Raw genomic sequence first — 18,323 nt, forward strand, 5'->3', positions numbered from 1 at the left:
ACTCCTTGTTTTAGTTTCCATGATTTAGAAGCCAGATCACGTAAAGCATCCATTGTTGTCTGACGAAAGTTTGCCCTCCCAATCAAGGAGAAACAAAATTGAGTACGTTGCAACTCGTACTCAGATTGAGGAATAACAATACGTCGATAAGATACAGCCGGCATAGGGAATGGGAGGGAATCAATCTTAGACATAATGGAAGTCCCTACCACCCCAGCGTAAGATCTCCCACCGCTCATCTTCTGAGAGAAGCCATTAGCAACCCTATCCAAAGACCTAGCGCACCATCTTTCTCCAAAGCTTCTTTCTCAAGAGTTTCTCTCTCCTTCATCTCTTCTCAGCATTTCCCCTTTTTCAAATTAGTTTTATATGCCGCCGAGTATAAAAAAATTAATAATAATGTCAAGAATGGGATTTGAACCCATGCCCTTTCGGACCAGTACCTAAAACTGGCGCCTTAGACCAACTCGGCCATCTTGACTTTTGATATAATGCAGATGATTAAATTATATGATTGGTAAATGTCCCCATGCTATTAAGAAATGGTATTAAGGTATAATGTCACCACCAAACAAAATTTGAAAAACCAATTTTATCCTTATTCAATTTGAATTTGAGTTTTTAATTTCCATTGTTAAACGATTAAAATACCCTCCAATAAAATTTAAGAGAAAAAATTACTAGAGAACGCTTGTTTGACTAAATACAGGTGAAAGGATTTATTCTTCAGCCATCTCCTTCCTCTCTTTCGTCCACCCCGGTAATAAACCATTGGCCCCACCTGTTGGAAACAGCCGCCAGTGCAAACTTTCTGCAGCAACCACTAGGGATCTACATTAATTTAACTACCCATTTGCTTTAATGTTTTTTATTTTTATTTTTTTTTGGTACTGGTGGTTTTTTTAATACTGAAAATGAAATGCCATATGCAAGAGTCGAACTCACAAACTCTCCACTGAAAGGTATGGATCTTACCACTCAACCAACCTTACATTGGCTTCCTGCATTGGCTTTAATGTTTTTCTATTATATGAGTCATCATCAGGGTTTGACCCAGGATTCAACATGGTGGGGGAGGGGGTAGACAATAATTACAAAATTTTTAGTATTTAAAAAAAGAAGAAAAAAATTACTTGATAAGGTTATATATTAGGGAATAAATAAGTAAAAAATCGATTTTTTTTTTGGCTTTAGGAGTAAATTGTTAGAAAACTCTAGAATTTACAACCAGATTTAAAAGTTGTTTCAATTTTAATAACGAATTTTTGTATCAGTTAATTGTTATCTTTTCTTTTCTATTTTTTCTTTTTAAGGAGTAAGTCAAAATTCAAGAAATAAAATAAAAAAAACTTATGTAAGATTGTAACTTATATTCAATTTAATTTTCTTATTGATCTTGCATCTGTAAGATTGTAACCTATTTTCACTCGATTACCAAAAAACAAAAAAGAAATGATATAATTCAAAAGACGAATTCAAAGTTTAGAGGAAGACTTAGAGATGATGAATTATTCTATGATTTGTCTGTTTGTAGAGTATTCTATTTATTATTTGATTTACTACAAACTTTTCAAATTGAAACATACAGAATCTTATCCAGTGTTGCAGGTGTTAGAGTCTAGATATAATAAAAAGTTACAAACTCTCATATTCTATTGTGTTTTGGATTCTAGGATAGAGTTTCTATTTTGTTGAGTTAGAATTTAAAAGTTGAATTTAAGTTGGTGTATTAAAAATATATGCTCTCTCATTTCAACAAATCAACCACAAATAAAAATAAATAATTAATAAAAAAAAGTAAAAAACTATCATACAATCATATTCTTACTCATACGTATTTAACATTTTAAAAAACAAAGGAGAAAGCATCAAAGGAAGGGGGAAAAAATATAAAAAATAAAAAGAAGAAGAAGAAGAAGAAAATAAATCGAAAGAGAGAGAGAGAGAGAGAGAGAGAGAGAGAGAAATAAAAATACCTGATTGTAGTCCTGTGGAGAAGATCTAAGAGAAAAGTTTAGCTTTTTCAAAATTCAATTATTCCCTTTAATCGTGTGTGAGGAAGAAAAATTTTCTCCTTAGTCGTGCGTGAGGGAAGATGAGAGAATAAATAAGGAAAAATATACGGATGATCACAATTGAGAGTTAATTTATTGTCTGTACTTCTTAGTCTATTACTATGATCTATCACTCAAATGGCTGGGGCTGGTCACTTTCTATTTTATGATTTTCTAATATTCAGCCTCATTTTAAATTGAGAATTTTTATAAAACACAAGTAAAAAAGTCAAAATATGAAACTTCAAGGATATTTTAATTTTATGATTAATGTCTTAATGTTGCTTTTTCTTGTTACCCAAGAATAACCAGATATGAAGGAAAAACAAAAGTACATACACATATCCTAGGTCTGTATGCTATTGTGTTTACACCTCCTGGAATTTATTCTATTATTAACGTTGTCCATACTTAACATCTTAGATTTAAGTAAGAAAGGAAAAACTTAAGAGACACCCCAAAATAATTGACGAGAGGTATAGACACCAAAAATTACTTCTAATGTTGGATTATCAGCCAAGTCCTTGATTGACTTATTTAAAAATGCCAATCAGTAGTTTCAAATGAATAATGTTTGTAATGATTTTGATTGGAAATTTTTTTTCGCATTTGTGGATCTAATATTTTTTATGGGTGAATGTGTTAATTTAATGTATAAGACTTCAAAAGTAGGAAATTTGCATAAATTTTATAGATATCTTTGTCCTAGAGAATTTGAAGGAGAGTAAGGATTGAAAATATACCAACAAATAATTGGAAAACACATAGTAAAGTTAATAGATTTATTTTATTCTAAATTTCAAATCACAATTCAGAGCTAAATAATAATTAGAATTTATGTCTATACATTATTAGTTAGTTGCATCAATCATTTAAATTATCGCATATTTGCTACTTTCATCCTCAGCTTATCTCAAAAGTGAAGTTAGATCAAGTTATGATAAAAAGACATTCTGATAGGCGCTATGGAACATGTAAATGGAATGACAGGAAGGAAGATGATTGCATCTCTTGCATGAGAGTTTATGAAAATATTTTTCATGTAAAAAAGTAATTCAAAATGGGTAAATATCACTTACCTTCTCTCTTATCTAGACAAATAGCACTTATACCCCCTCTTACTTGAATAATATCACTTACCTCCCCTCTTACCTAGCAAATATATCAAACACCTCCCCTCTGTTAACTTTCTCGGTTAACTTTAATTTTTACTGTTAAATATTTTTCTAAAACCCCAAACTACCCTTGGCTAAAAATATTTTTTTTAGTTTAAACCCTAAATTATCGTAATCACCCTAGTAGTTAAAATACTAAATTGCCCCTAATTAAAATTATTGTTAAAAACCAAAACACCATAACTAAAATTCAAATTATCTTTAATTATTAAAAGTCCAACATACCCTTTTAATAATTCAGTATTGAAATTGCACTTTGATATCAAGTAGTTCGTGTTTTTTTAGTTGTTTGATAGAAGAAAAAAAAAAGGGTATGTTGGGGTTTTAATAATTAAAAATAATTTGGGTTTTAAGTATGGTATTTTGGTTTTTAACAATTATTTTAATTGAGGATAATTTAGTATTTTAGCTGCTGGGGTGATTAAGGTAATTTAGGGTTTAAATTAAAAAATATTTTCAACCAAGGGTATTTTGGGGTTTCAAAAACATATTTAACGGTAAAAGTTAAATTTAACCGAGAAAGTTAACAGAGGGGAGGTGTTTCATATATTTGCTAGGTAAGATGGGAGGTAAGTGATATTATCCAAGTAAGAGGGAGTGTAAGTGTCATTTGTCCAGCTAAGAGGGGTGGTAAATGATATTTACCCATTTATAATTTAAGGATGTCAATTTGATATGAAAATCTTACCCAAAAGAAGGTATGGAATCAATATTTAATATGGTATTGATACAACACTCAATAAATTTACTTTATACCATTTTATTAAACGTACTGGTATGTATTCCATGACCATACTCTATTGATTCGGTACAAACCGATTTTGATATTTGTACCTTATCAATGCAGTATGGTTCATGTAAACAATTTTTTTCGTGTCAGTCAGTACCAAATAGTACAACCATGCTATAACATTACTGAACGATGTTTATTTATAAGTGTTGTTTCAAAAGGATATTTAATTTCCTTGATTCGTTCTTGGTTCAGACCTGGTTTCTGAAGACAAAACAAGGGTGAGAGCGGGCTGCCTCTGAGGATGGGAAGCCACCTCCAATGATTAAGTCAGCTAAGGTGAGGAATCTAGGGTCTCCCCCTTGGGGAGTAAATGCTCAAGAAGATGAAGGAGAGAATGTTCTAAGGAAGTAATTGTAGGATAATAATGGCTAGAGATTCAAGTCTTACCCCTCACCCATGCATAGTGATGATATATATAGCTGGTCCATACCTCAAGTGATAGTGGACGTTGCGTAGCCCTACGATGCCCATGCACAAGGATGAAGGGTGGAGATGACTTCTTAGGGAAACTTGCTCAGCAAGCTAACAGCTTGATCTACTGGACAGCTAGAGAACTCATCGCTGAATCAAGTGGTCAGCATCAAGTGATCCTTGATGTGACATCAATCCCCAGTTGGGGAGACAAAACGTGGAGATGCAATACTTGAAGTTGGTCTTGGACGAATGAGAAGCTTCGCCATCAATAATGAGCATTTAATGATTCACAGTGCATTCAATGCTGAGGTTGACGCCTTGATAAAGATACGCCGAATCCCCTATCAACGTCACTTTTGCTAGAAAGTCACACGATGACAGTTGGGTGTCACTGCAAAGCCCACTTCTTAGCTTTTCAACAGACATCTCCTCCGAGAAGGGCCTAATCTGAGAAGCCTCATGTGAACCATCCTGGACCAGATTTATATGCCTGGTTTGATTTGAATGGTTCGTCCCGGTTCAGTGGCTTGAGCCGGAATGAACACAACAATAACGATGTAAGCGAGATGATGTTTAAGGCAGGAATTGATCTTTGATTTTGTGTGAGCATTACATAATAGCTCAGAATAGAAAGAAATTAATTTCTCTTCTGGTCAATAATGGTTATCTTTCACCCAAAAAAATTTTAAAATAAAAATAATGGTAAATTGATGGCATGGGTATTATAAGCAAGATGATGTTTAAGGCAAGTATTTATATTTGAAAGGTCATTGATTCCGTGTGAGCATACATATTAGATCAAATTCCTTATCAGGTCAATAATGGTAATCTTTCACCCGAAAATCAAAAATAAAAATAAAAATAAAAATACTGGAAAATTGGAGGTGTGGGATTCCACCTTAATTGAACCAAAAAAAGGATACCATCTTAATTAGGATTTGAAAACGATCTATTGTTTAGATGACCAATTCCAATGCTGTAGAGAACAATCATGCTTCCAGTTTAGTCCCACATTGGGAACTTAATCTAAAGTTGTTGTCTCATAAGATCATGTCTCCAAAGGATTGAATGCCGAGCTCAGTAGCGAGAGCTTGTAACCAAGGGGGGCAGTAAGGTGATTGGACGCTGGTACAACTCTTGCTGGGTCGGACTCAATGGTACAGTTTCTTGCTTGCCCGTTCCAAGTGAGGAGTTGAGCCATGTGGTTTAGGCGAAGGCTTGGACTTCATGGCTCTTAGAGGTGAGGGCAATGCGTCAGGCTGGTTTCACAGAGCAGCGATAACCTCCCGCTCCTAACAGTGGAAGGATTACAAGCTGGTGTGCCTTGAACCCATTGTGCCCCAAGAGGTGTCTCCAGTCGGACAATCACTTCTTTATTTTTAGTTTTATTTCCTAAGAATCCTTCGATGCAAAAAATATAGAGGGAACGTGGATCTAATAAACAATAGCAGATTAGAGAATATTAGCAAATGAGTGAGAAGTTTGATGAGGAGCAGCACAACTTGGACAAGAGAAACCACAAACACCTAACTCTGAAGAGGACATCCATGAATTGGAGCCAGGCCTCCTGTTCCATACCTACCATTGGACAACGCCATCACTGGTGCTCCTTTAATGGGATCAGGCTCATCTGAGCAATGGGCTTCCATGGAGCAATATTTCTGTGTCATTTCATCTCTTTCTGTGCCAGTGCTGTAATGTCCTCCACCTTCACCACCTAGTTTTCTTGAATAATTGTTGCACCCAAAGATAAGAAGAGAGGTTTACATGGCCTGGCTGGCTGTTGTGTTTAAGTTTTTGTGAGCCTTCCTCTGTTTTAGTTAGCTTTGAGTTTTGCAATAGCCAAAAGAGAAAAGGGAATTTATATGTATTTGTTTTGGTACAATAATTTGATCCCCCTCGTTGGTGCAACCTAGATGGGGGTGATTAGGTTGCAACTGGTGGATTGTCCCAATTTTTCGGTTTGATTGCAAATACAAGATAAATTATAAATTTTAATAAAATTAAATAATAACAATCAACCACAAGACAAATATTTTATAGTGGTTCGACTTTGCAAGTCTATGACCACCCCCTTCTTGGTCTCAAAAGAGTATTTCACTAGTGATTCTCTTTCAATAGAATGGGTAGAGATCAAACCCTTTATAATCTTTGTTTATCTTAGGGCAAGAGCACCCTCTTCAATCTTTGTTCACGGGCAAGAGCACCCAACCAATATTTGTTCACGGGCAAAAGCACCCAATAAATTCTAATCTACCTAGACTAGAATTGAAGACAAGTAAAAACAATAAATGATTAGAGATTACCTAACAAGGGGTGTGACACTTTACCTCTTGTGTGAGTGTGATGCAGTGAGAGTTGTATGCCCAAATGATATGATTTGCACCACCAATAATAACCTTCCAATAAAAAGCCTTCAATCACCTCAAAGCTTTGCTTCCAATGAGCTTGCTGAGACATCTTGGTATGTTCTTCAAGGGTAGAGTAAGGGTGAGAGGCAAAACAAGTGTTTTCTTCTAATTTGGGAGCTTAAGAGTGTTTGGGGAGTAGTTGATCAGTTGTCAAGGTTTAGGTTCTTAAATGGGGTGAAATTGGCTTATGTATATGCAGTGGCGGAGCCACGTTGGGACCGTGGGGCCGTGGCCCCCCCGGATTTTTGAAATTGTAAGTATCCTTGTTTTTCTCCTTATTTCTCTATCTTTAAATGTGAAATACCACTATTTGGCCCCCCTCCAAAAATAAAAATAAAAAATTTAAGATAAAAATGATGGGTCAAATGTCATTCATAATCTTTATCTAATGGTTATCATTAAATCCCTAATTTTAAGGAATAAAAGGTTAAATTCTAACTTAAAACTAACTCACGATCCATGAATTTCTCCTTATATATTCTCTCCTATTTTCATTTCTATTTATTCTCTCATGAATCTCCTCTTTTATTCCTATTTTTTCTCTTTTTTTTCTCACACGTCTCACAAAATATTGAAATAGTTAGCAAACTTTGGAATTTTCCTAAATCTTCTCCACATCAGGTATTCACTCTCTCTCACACTCATGAATTTTCTATTAATTTACCTCATTTTTAATGTAGACTCCACATTAAAAAATAATAATATATTCTAAAATGGGACCTACAGTGGGTCCCACATTGGCCCACATACATTCGGCCCCCCCAATGTTCAATCCTGGCTCCGCCCCGTGTATATGGCCTTCAAGTGGCTCAGCCCCAACCCCCCAACGGATAGAAAACAGACAAATTTTAGCCTAGACGGACTACCGTCTGACTCAGATGGACGTCCATCTTATTTAAAAAGTAGTCGTTGCAGATTTTTAACTAGACAAAGTGCCATCTGACCCGAAGGCAGTCCGTCTCAGACAAAGTACTGTCTTACCAGACGGCAGTCCGTCTCAGAAGGAGCTACGTCTGAACAGACGGAAATTCCGCGGGGGGGGGGGGGGGGGGGGGGGGAATCGTCTGGATCAGACGAATGTCCGTCTGAAGCACATATTGCATAGTTAGGTGCAAACAAGGACCTGATTGGGTTTCCGATATTTCTAGCCAACCCTAAGTTTTATACACTCTCCTAATATGTCCTAGGTCAGTCTAGTGACATGGTATGCGTATAATTTAGTGCAATTACATATGAGCTTAGGCATTTGGCATTGAGTTGGATTTGGTCCACCTGCTCTCATATTGAACTAGATAAACACAACTTAGCATAGCCATTAGTAATTCATGTTTGTTATAATCAAAACTAATGGAAGCTGATGTGGCAAAGCTGACATGGCATTTTCCAACACCCCTATAGTATGACCGTTCCACTATAGAAAGAGTAATTTTTTGTGTAATAGAAGACATTTACCTATCATTTCTAGATATGCATTTGTTATATTTATAAATAAATAAGGTACACATTTGTTATATTTACAAGGAAATAACTTAGATGGATGTCAGTTGGATCTGAATCGATTTATCTGACATCTGATTGATAAGGTGGACATCTTTAATAATTGGCCTGGATATTGAGCATATTGGTTTTCTTTCTCTGTTTTTAAATGCCCATATCTGACTTGATCATCAAGAAAATGTTCTTAGACCTAGATAAGCTTCAGCTTATTGAGAGCCCAGGCTACTACAAGACTATTTTGCAATGTAAAGTAAGAACTATAATAGTTAATAATAAACTTCTAGGATGATGTATGCTAATTCAAGTTATGATTTGAATCATAAGATTGATTTTTCAAATGATTGTTTTTCAGGTTCCTTAGTGATGATGAATACATATTCTTATGTTACCCAAAGTGATGAACGCCTGCATGATCGATTCCCCATCCTGATGCCCACCCTTGGGCAAGATGTTACGACTCATGACGAGAGAAATAAGTCTCGGGGGGAGGAAGCATGCTCCTCGCTTGTTGCATGTGATCCCACTCACGGTTGCATAACATCGAAAAGATGAGAAATCTCTCAGTGTAATGAATGGGATCATCCCTACCGCCGGGTGGAATCCACCTCATCTCATCGGGAACGTACGACACATTCAAAATAGTAGCTAACAATTCAATGTCAAATTGGATGAATGTACCTCTGACCTGAGATTGGATGGAGAATACGGTGCCTCCACCGTTAACTAGAACCTCAGCAAATTTTAGCCCAGACGGACTACCGTCTGTCTCAGACGGACGTCCATCTCATTTAAAAAGTAGCCGTTGCAGATTTTTAACCAGACGGAGCACTGTCTAACCAGACGGCAGTCCGTCTCAGACGGAGCACCGTCTGACCAGACGACAGTCCGTCTCTGAAGGAGCTCTGTCTGAACAGACAAAAATTATGTTTGAGCTCCTGTGACCAGACGGATGACTGTCTGGATCAGACGGATGACTGTCTGGATCAGACGGATGTCCATCTGAGCACATATTGCATAGTTAGGTGCAAACAAGGACTTGATTGGGTTTTTGGTATATCTAGCCAACCCTAAGCTTTATACACTCTCCTAATATGTCTTAGGTCAGTCTAGTGACATGATATGCATATAATTGAGTGCAATTACATATGAGTATACATGAAGTGAATTAAGTCCTAATTTGCTATGTCTTCTTACTTGAGCATGAGTTGATAATCATTGATGTTCTTTGAGTCTTCTTGTACTTCATTCTTCATGCTCATCTTGACTTAGACTTCATGTCTATCTTGGCTTGGTATGACCTAAACATGGGCTTAGGCATTTGGCATTTAGTTGGATTTGGTCCACCTACTCTCATATTGAACTAGATAAACACAACTCAGTATAGCCATTAGTAATTCATGTTTGTTATCATCAAAACTAATGGAGGTGGATGTGGCAATGTTGACAAGGCATTTCCCAACACCCCTATAGTATAACCATTCTACAGTAGAAAGAGTAATTTTTTGTGTAATAGAAAACATTTACCTATCATTTTTAGATATGCATTTGTTATATTTATAAATAAATAAGGTACGCATTTGTTATATTTACAAGGAAATAACTTAGATGGATGTCAGTTGGATTTGAATTGATTTATCTAACATCTGAGACACAATATAGATACACTAATTATCAAAGAATTAACATAATCCAATGGTCAATTTAGAAATCCCCAAATTGGTATATCAAGTTCAAGAGTTGGAAATCATGGCATTGGTTATTACTTAATGCAAATTGGGGGAAAACATAGTGAATTAGGTAGGGAATAGATTAGGAGCATTATTGTAATCATAGGCAAGGTAGAAATTAGGCTAATCATAGGCTACCTTTCAGTTTTGGTTAATAAAGCAAGTTCGTGAGCAACAAATCATGGAAATGCATAGTTAATGATCAAGAGGTAAGTAAATCATAGCAAGATTGGGGAAAACATTAATGTATTAGGTAAAGAAGACTCATGGCAAGGTGTTTGCAAGGTTGCAACACCTTGGCCATGGTCCCAACAGCAAGAATAAGGTAAGGTAGAAGTAGATTAGAGAGAGAGTGGGAGATTACATACCTTGTAGAAGAGATTAAAGAAGAGAGACAAAGGATTCTTGAAGAATATCAACACCCAAGCCAAGGAGGAGGCTTAGAGGAGCTTTCCCATGTTCTCAGATGTTGAAATGAGTGAAATAATGTTTTAGGTTCTAGGTTTCACTTAAAAGGAGGAAGGAATATCCAAAAAGCACCTTTTTATTCGAATCTGGGCTTGTTGGTCGATACCTTGGGTTGATGGTATCGACCCAAAGAGTTTCAACAGAATTTTCAGGAATAGTTTAGCAACTTCAGATGCGGATTCAGAGGGCTATACAAGGTCAAATTGAGTGCGGTTTTCTCCTACAAGTCCATCAAGAAGTCTAGTTTCGGGAAATATATTCGGATTGAGCACAGGAGTTCATTAGGTATTTCAACTAATTCACCCCTCTTTGGTGCGCTGATTCAGAACTAACACTTACAATGCTCTCAAGTGAGGGGCATCATCGTCAATGTCCAAGGGCTTGGGCACCGACACCAAATCATCAACCAAAAGGATCCACAAGGACTTCTCCCACCACTTCGGGTCATTGGATCTATAGACAATACAAATTTCGGGCCGGGTCAAGGTTAGGATAAGGCCAGACATGGCCTCCTAAGGCTTTCAAGGATAACAACATTGAAATCAAGGTTTGACTTCAAGGTCTAACATTAAATAGGTCTTTCTTTTTCCCAAAACAAATAGGGTGTCCTGGTTAGGTTTGAGCTGAATTTTACATTCTTCCCCCCTTAAAATAATTTCGTCCTCAAAATTGGGAGAGTACTAGGATTCTAAAGAGATGGAGGACATTGCTTTTATCTTGACCTTTCTTCTCCCAAAATCTTCGGAAAACAATTAACAATAAATCTTTTGTAAGAAAAACAAGGAATAAATCTAACATGCCTTGAAATAAAATCGAAGGTATGATCATGGGTTTATGAAGACTTCACAAGGATCATGGCAAAGATCAATATGAAGATCATAAAAACTTAAGAATGAGAGGAGATTGTAGAAGAGATGGTTGCAAGGATGCAGCATCTTCTTCTAAATCTCAATTACAAAGAATAAAACATAGTAAGAGTAGATCAATACAACACAAGAGAGATTACTAACCTTTGATTGAGGAACAGGAGATGAAAAGCTTGAAGTCTTGAAACAATTAGAAGGAATAACAAATCATGAAGATCACACTTGATTTCTCTTCCAAATCATCATGTGGAGAATTCACAAGGTTATAGAGTGTATGGAGATCCACTCTAGAACAGCAGGGATACAAGGATCAGTCATGGGAATGACTTAAGATCACCCTCCTATCAAAGCGTATAGAAGGCACAAGAGAAATAGAAGGGAGAAAAGATAAGCTTCTAGGTAAACTTCTACAAACAAAACTAGGCAACTCATACGACAGTCGACAGAGAATAAATCGAACAATGTATATGGAGGGTATGAATTCAACACAGCAATAAGGTTAGGATTAGATGGGATTCACATGATCGATATCTCATCTTGATGCCCACCCTTGGGCAAGATGTTACGGTTCACGATGATAGAAATAAGTCTCGGGGAATGAAGCATGCTCCTCCCTTGTTGCATGTGATCACACTCACGGTTTCATAACATCGAAAAGATGAGAAACCTCTCAGTGTAATGATGGAATCATCCCCGCCGCTGGCATGGGTGGAATCCACCTCATCTTGTCGGGAACGTAGGACACATCCAAAATAGTAGCCAATAAGTCGATGTCAAATTGGATGAATGTACCTCTAACCTGAGATTGGATGGAGAGTACGGTGCCTCCACCGTTAAGTGGAACCTCAGCAAAAAGTCAAGTGTATAAATAGTGAATGAGCTCGAGGTAAGCCGGCTCATCAAAGTTCAGCATGTAGCCCCACCCTAGTGCTGCAAATCTCTCATATACCTAGAATGGTGCCATCCGGAGCGGCTCGACGAACGGCTCGTACTCAATGAGCTGGTGTCGGAAGAAATTATTGTACAACAATAATTCAGGACGCTGGACCCCCCGACCTCATCTTCTACCCACAACAGGTCCACCCATGCGACCACGACCCCCACCACGATGGGCCATCAGATTTTAAGAGGAAATTTCAAAATTTAGGTGCTGTGAACAGTGCTGCAAATAGTGTTTTTCGCGAAGATTTTGCTAGATGTTGTGGAAAAATGTGCAGATCTGAACCAAAAATCATGAGAAAGCCACTAACGTGGAGCCAAATGCTTATTAATAAATACCTCCATTATATCCCAGACAAGTGAATCCTTCAAGTTTACTGTTTTGAACCCTAAAGGGCGCTTTTGGACTATGATGACCGGTGGTGGGGCTAGTGTTATTCATGCTGACACTGCAAGTATAACTGCTCCTAAAATCCACTCTGCTTCTTCTTAACAAGTAAGCATGCTATGGGTGAAATTTTTTTTTTTTCTTTTTTTTTTTTAATTTGTTAGGTTGGAGATTTGGGTTATGCATCAGAGCTTGGCAACTATGCAAAGTATAGTGAAGCTCCAAATGAGGAGGTATTACAGTATGCCAGAGTTATTATTGACTTAAGAACCTAAAAGCAAATATAAGAACAGAATGAAAGCAAACACCCTAGTAGAGAGGGTGTAGATATTCTCTCTCTTTGTCCTGCTATTCATAGATATCTGACTTCTATTGTGGTTGGTTAGCCTAGACTTATTGAACAAGCAATTGCAACATTGTAGCAAAAGATCAAGCGGCAAGAAAGCAGCTTTGGCAAACGTCCTCTGTTTTCACAGCTTATGAGGTTACATAAGCTTTTGGTACCTGTTAGTCCTAGGAAAAATGAGTGTGAACGGAACTACTCTGCAATCTGGAAAAAGTCCATCATCACCTGTCAAAAACAGGGTTATATCAGAATTGGAGTTCCTCATTAGAATCTTTCGGATTCTAGTCCTGTAAATTATAGAAATATTAAGAAAACAACCTCAAACATCATAAAAGACATAATATCAGAAAAACTCAACAGTTGCTCAAGTAATGGTGCCTACCATTCTCGATGAAGTGCACTTATATTACAAAACTTAAAGAAATAAAACAATTTTAGATATCCTAGATGATTCATTGAGATGGAATGGAAAAAGAATGAGCTGGTACCTTGAAAGCATGATGTACTTTGTACCCAACTGACTGTAGCAGACTGCAAATTGGTCCTTCTAGGCTAAAATGATGCATTTCGATAGGAACCTGTTGATGAGGCTACCATCCCATCATTCCTAACAGTGTCCTCATTGAATTCATTGTTGAAAACAATGTTCTTGAACCGCCATCTTCATTAGGTCTCCAGAATCATGTCGAAATACAATGTACAACTTATCTACTACAATGAGTAGAATTGAACAATTCAAGATTTCTAAATAGAAGAAGAGGTAGAATAACAAATCCAATACATGATTTGAATCACAAAATTGAAGATTGTAAATGACATATGGTGGAAGTTGTCTTAACTCCAACAGCTGACATGAACACTGGATCTTTCGCTTTAGAGTTCCTTGATTTATACAGTAAGAAGGAAAGCCAAAACTGGGAAAAGCCTAACAAGTGCAAACTACCTCAAATTGAAAACGAATATGTTTTTCGTTAACCTCGCACAATAAAAATTAAATAAATTGAAACAGATTGTTTTCACCTGAAATGAATCTTAATCTATGCTGGCAAAGTTGGACTTTGAATTTCTATAGCGTTTTCTTGATCTGGTAAAAGAAGTTTGAGGGTTTCTGAATTTACAGTGTGTGCAAGTTCTTCGAATGCCTCTGAAGTCTTTGCTAGAGGCTTGTCATCAATAGCCATCTCAGAGGTCTTTCTCCCTCTTGCTATCTCTCCCTTGTTTAGCACAGCCATCTCCGAAGTCTTTTCCCTTCCATCTCAATCTCTTCATCATTTTGTGATGTCGGAACTACTTAGAAGATGCAAAATTTACTGACGCAGGTGCTTATTGTTGTTATAGTTGCCGCCGTTGCTAATGTTGTCTCACCTGAGGTTGAGGATGCTTGAGAAACTCCATTAATGAGATTGATTGCAAGAAACTCTAGCTCCATCCAAAACCTTCATAGCAATTTGGTTCGAGCATATAGGCCCATAAGATTAGATAAAGGAGCGACAGCAACTCCGGTAAACGTCTTTGTGTCTTTGAATACGAGCACGCCCATTTACTTCTATTCATCTCCTTCAGGTCATGGTGTCTTCTTTTTGGAAGTACCAGTTGCAATGTAGGAATGCCTGGTGGATGGAATAGCGGATTCATCAAAACGTTCTCTGAGAGATGGCTGGGGAGCCAGGTGGATGGAATAGCGGATTCTTCAAAACATTCTCTGAGAGATGGCTGGGGAGCGGTGTCTCTTGGTTTTTTTTAATGAAGTTTTTCTTCCTCCATTAACATTTCTTGGTTTTTGTAGAAACTCTTCCTATTCCTTGGGCTTCTTCCATTAACATTTCTTGGTTTTTCGTAGAAACTCTTCCTATTCCTTGGATGTTATATTAATGATTTCTTTGAAAAATGTGGCTAGTTACAGTTAATGGTTTCTTTGAAAAATGAGAAGAAGAGAAATTGAGAATTAAATTGATTCAAATATTTTTCAAAATTAATTGACCATTTAAAAATTATTTATTACTAATACAAAGGGATATTGGAGGGAAATGAAAAATAGCCATGTCCCTTGAGTTCACACTTTTATAATAGAAGTATGATAGCATGATTTGTGTATTTTTATTTTAAAGAAAATAAAAGGAAAACAAATAAAATATCAACATAATCTACTCACTAGGTTAAAAAAGGAAAATTTATTCATTTTGAAATATGAGAAAGAACAAGAGGTACTAGTCCATTTTTAAAAAGGGATTTATATGAACATTTGAAAGAAAGAAAGAGAAAGTAAAGAGCAAATTAGGGGTATCAATTCGCAGCCCGAAACGTTAAAATTTAATTGCACAAGTCCGTTATAACCCTAATAAGCCTGAACGAACTAGGCCTTGTTTGGGCTGAGGGGGGCCTGCACCAACCCGAAACGAAACTACAACCCGTTATAACCTGTTTTATAGTTTTACATTAAATATTGTTTGAATCGTCGTATTACCACTAGGTAGTTCGCATAGACAATAAAAAAAATTACACATAAATTCAAAGATCGAACATTCAATTTACTAATTGTAAGGGACAATCAGAAGGATTAGGTATGAATGCCCAATTGAATGTATTAAGTTTGTCTAAATTAATTAAATATTTATCCAAATCTGAGATATTTCTTTTACATATCAAACTAAATACCAACCCGAAAAGAGATGGATTTCATAGAAGGGGGGGGGGAGAATATATTTATTCTCATAGAACAAGAACCCATCACAAGATGGAGTTTAAAGGGTTTTTAGTTTGAGGACTTGTTTTTGGAGGACCATCTGATGGAACTTGAGGAATGAGTTTGCAAACTCTATGTTACTACTTACTATTTAGGTTCTTGATTTTTATAAGGGGGATAGGTTTTTTATAAGGTGGAATGAATTTTGGTTTTTGTTGCAGGATGCTCGACTATTTCTTTTTGTTTTTTGTTTTTTGTTTTTTTTTTTCTTGCATAACATAAATTATTAACCCAAATTGTTAGTTAACTCGAGTCTAAACCATTAGCCACTCCATTAGTCAACCCACAACCAAACCAAAACTGGTCTGACACCGTTATTTTGCTAGCGTGTCATGTTTGCTCAATTATCCAGTGTATTAACTATCACTGACTTTCGCAAACCTGTGGCTCTGATACCACCTCTGTCATACCCCACTCGTTGGTATTGGTCCTGCCTGACAACCCGCGGGTGCGATCCACAGTCATTAGATTCACGGTTTAACCATCAATGATAATAAATACACATAATAATAAATAAAAAACAAGAATAATTCAATAATTAAACAAAAAGGGAAATTTATGTGTCCAACATACAAAAAGGAATGAATCAAAGAAATGAATAAAGTAATCGTGTCCAAAGAGGAATCTCAGCGGAAACAGATAAAAATTAAAGTGTAAGTGTTCTTCTATTCTTTTCAAGGGCGACACATTTTTCCTCAAATTTCTCAATGAAGGAAGGTTGGAAAAATGTGCCGATGTGGACTTCGATGCTATGCCATTCAGGAGAATTGGTGTTTCGTCCTTTTCAAGTCTTACAATCTTGAGTTAGTTCAATGTTGTCTAGGGAAGAATAAATGCCCAGCGGTCTATATTGCCTCAATTGTGTTGGATATGTCACAGTTTATTTTGTGCTTTGAGTATTGTGTTTTTTCTTTTTTTACTAGGACCTGCAATTCTATGGTAGATGGTTTATCCAAGAAGGCCTAGTTGCTTGAGGTCCCAACTATTTGATCGCTTTCTACTCCATTGACTCAATGGTGTACCCTTGTATTCTAAAAGTCTCCTCAACAACTTTGCTTTTCACCAAAAATGAAAAAATAAATAAATAAATTGGACCAACACATTTAATAACACTTCCATGTTTAAAATGATTTAAAGATTTCTTAAATTCTGAAATTGTTCACTAGACACATTGGCTTCTTTGAAGCCTAGTGCAGAGTTTGACCTATTTGAACACTAGTGCAGAGTTTGATACAACAACTCCTTTATATCTGAAGACTAACACTCCAATAGATGAGGAGATACGGAGATTATATACAACAAAGGAAGGGAAGAAAACCAAACTGAGATTTTCTCCACTTTTTAGAACACAAATTTTTCTTTATAAAATTAAAGAGCCAACTCTTGTTTTATAACTCCTCATCTTGACTCCTAAACTTGTATGGACACCTATAGAGGAGAGTGGTATCTATACGTAAGGTCATCTGAAGCATACACTCCAATTAGGAGCAATCACTATATAAATAATTAATATTATCATTAGCTCCATCCAATGTGGGACTAAAAAAATATGGTAAATTAGGTAACCTTGCAAATGCCGAATTGCCAAATTCCTTGGATCGGAATCTTTACATCCAAATGAGTCCTATAGAGGTAATAATCAATCAAGAGTCCTAAAAAAAACTAGGGAGATAGAGTTTTAACGTTTTTGAAACTTATCTAAATAATATATTATATTATATTCTTTGTTTTTTAACCAAACTCCAACAACCCCAAGTTTAAAATCAAAATTCAGAACTAAAAAATAATTAGATTTTATTTAAAATAGAATTTGTGACCATTCATTTTATTATTGATTCAATCATTTAAATGATTGCATGGTTGCTACCTTCATCCTTATTTAACCTTAAAAGATGTTCGATCAAGTTTTAATACAATAACCATTTTGATAGGCGCTAAATAACACGTAGAAGCAAGAAAAAGGAAGTGAATGGTATCTATTTGATCAAGAGCTTATGAAAATGATTCTCACGTAAATACCTAAAATTAAGGGTATCAATTTGGTATAGAAATCTTATCAAAAAAATGAAATTTGGTGTGGAATAGGTATTAGGTATGGTATTGATACGATTATGAATAAATTTACTTCACACCATTTTTGCATCCAATATGAAACGGTACTAGTATGTGTTCCATGACCATATATTGATTTTATACAAAATGATTCAGATATTTAGTACCGCATTAGTGCAGCATGTTTCATTTAAATCATTTTGTTCATATTATTGTCGTACCATTTATCAAATAGCACAACTATATCAAAATGTTTTAAATTTATTCGATACGACATAAGCAAGATGATGTTTAAGGCAAGTATTTATATCTGAAAGGTCTTTGATTCCGTGTGAGCATTACATATGAGATCAGATTTCTCATCTGGTCAATAATGGTAATCTTTCACCCAAAAATCAAAAATAAAAATAAAAATAAAAATAAAAATACTGGTAAATTGAAGGTGTGGGA

The 18,323-nt window shown here is 36.0% G+C and overlaps 2 non-coding genes and 1 pseudogene across 2 annotated transcripts; 2 read left to right on the plus strand and 1 right to left on the minus strand.

The window, feature by feature from the left end:
• Positions 1-400: 400 nt before the first annotated feature.
• Positions 401-481, minus strand: TRNAL-UAG (transfer RNA leucine (anticodon UAG)). Its single transcript has one exon. It is a non-coding gene; the product is annotated as a tRNA-Leu (tRNA).
• A 4,020-nt stretch (positions 482-4,501) lies between these two features.
• LOC148999101 (AAA-ATPase At2g46620-like) overlaps positions 4,502-18,323 on the plus strand; it is a 57,456-nt pseudogene continuing 43,634 nt past the window's right edge.
• Positions 5,507-5,809, plus strand: LOC148999102 (signal recognition particle RNA). Its single transcript, XR_016171023.1, has one exon.

The sequence above is a fragment of the Hakea prostrata genome, unplaced genomic scaffold (genome assembly GCF_041222555.1).
Source record: "Hakea prostrata isolate BN-2017 unplaced genomic scaffold, UWA_Hpros_2 contig_42, whole genome shotgun sequence".
NCBI lineage: Eukaryota > Viridiplantae > Streptophyta > Magnoliopsida > Proteales > Proteaceae > Hakea > Hakea prostrata.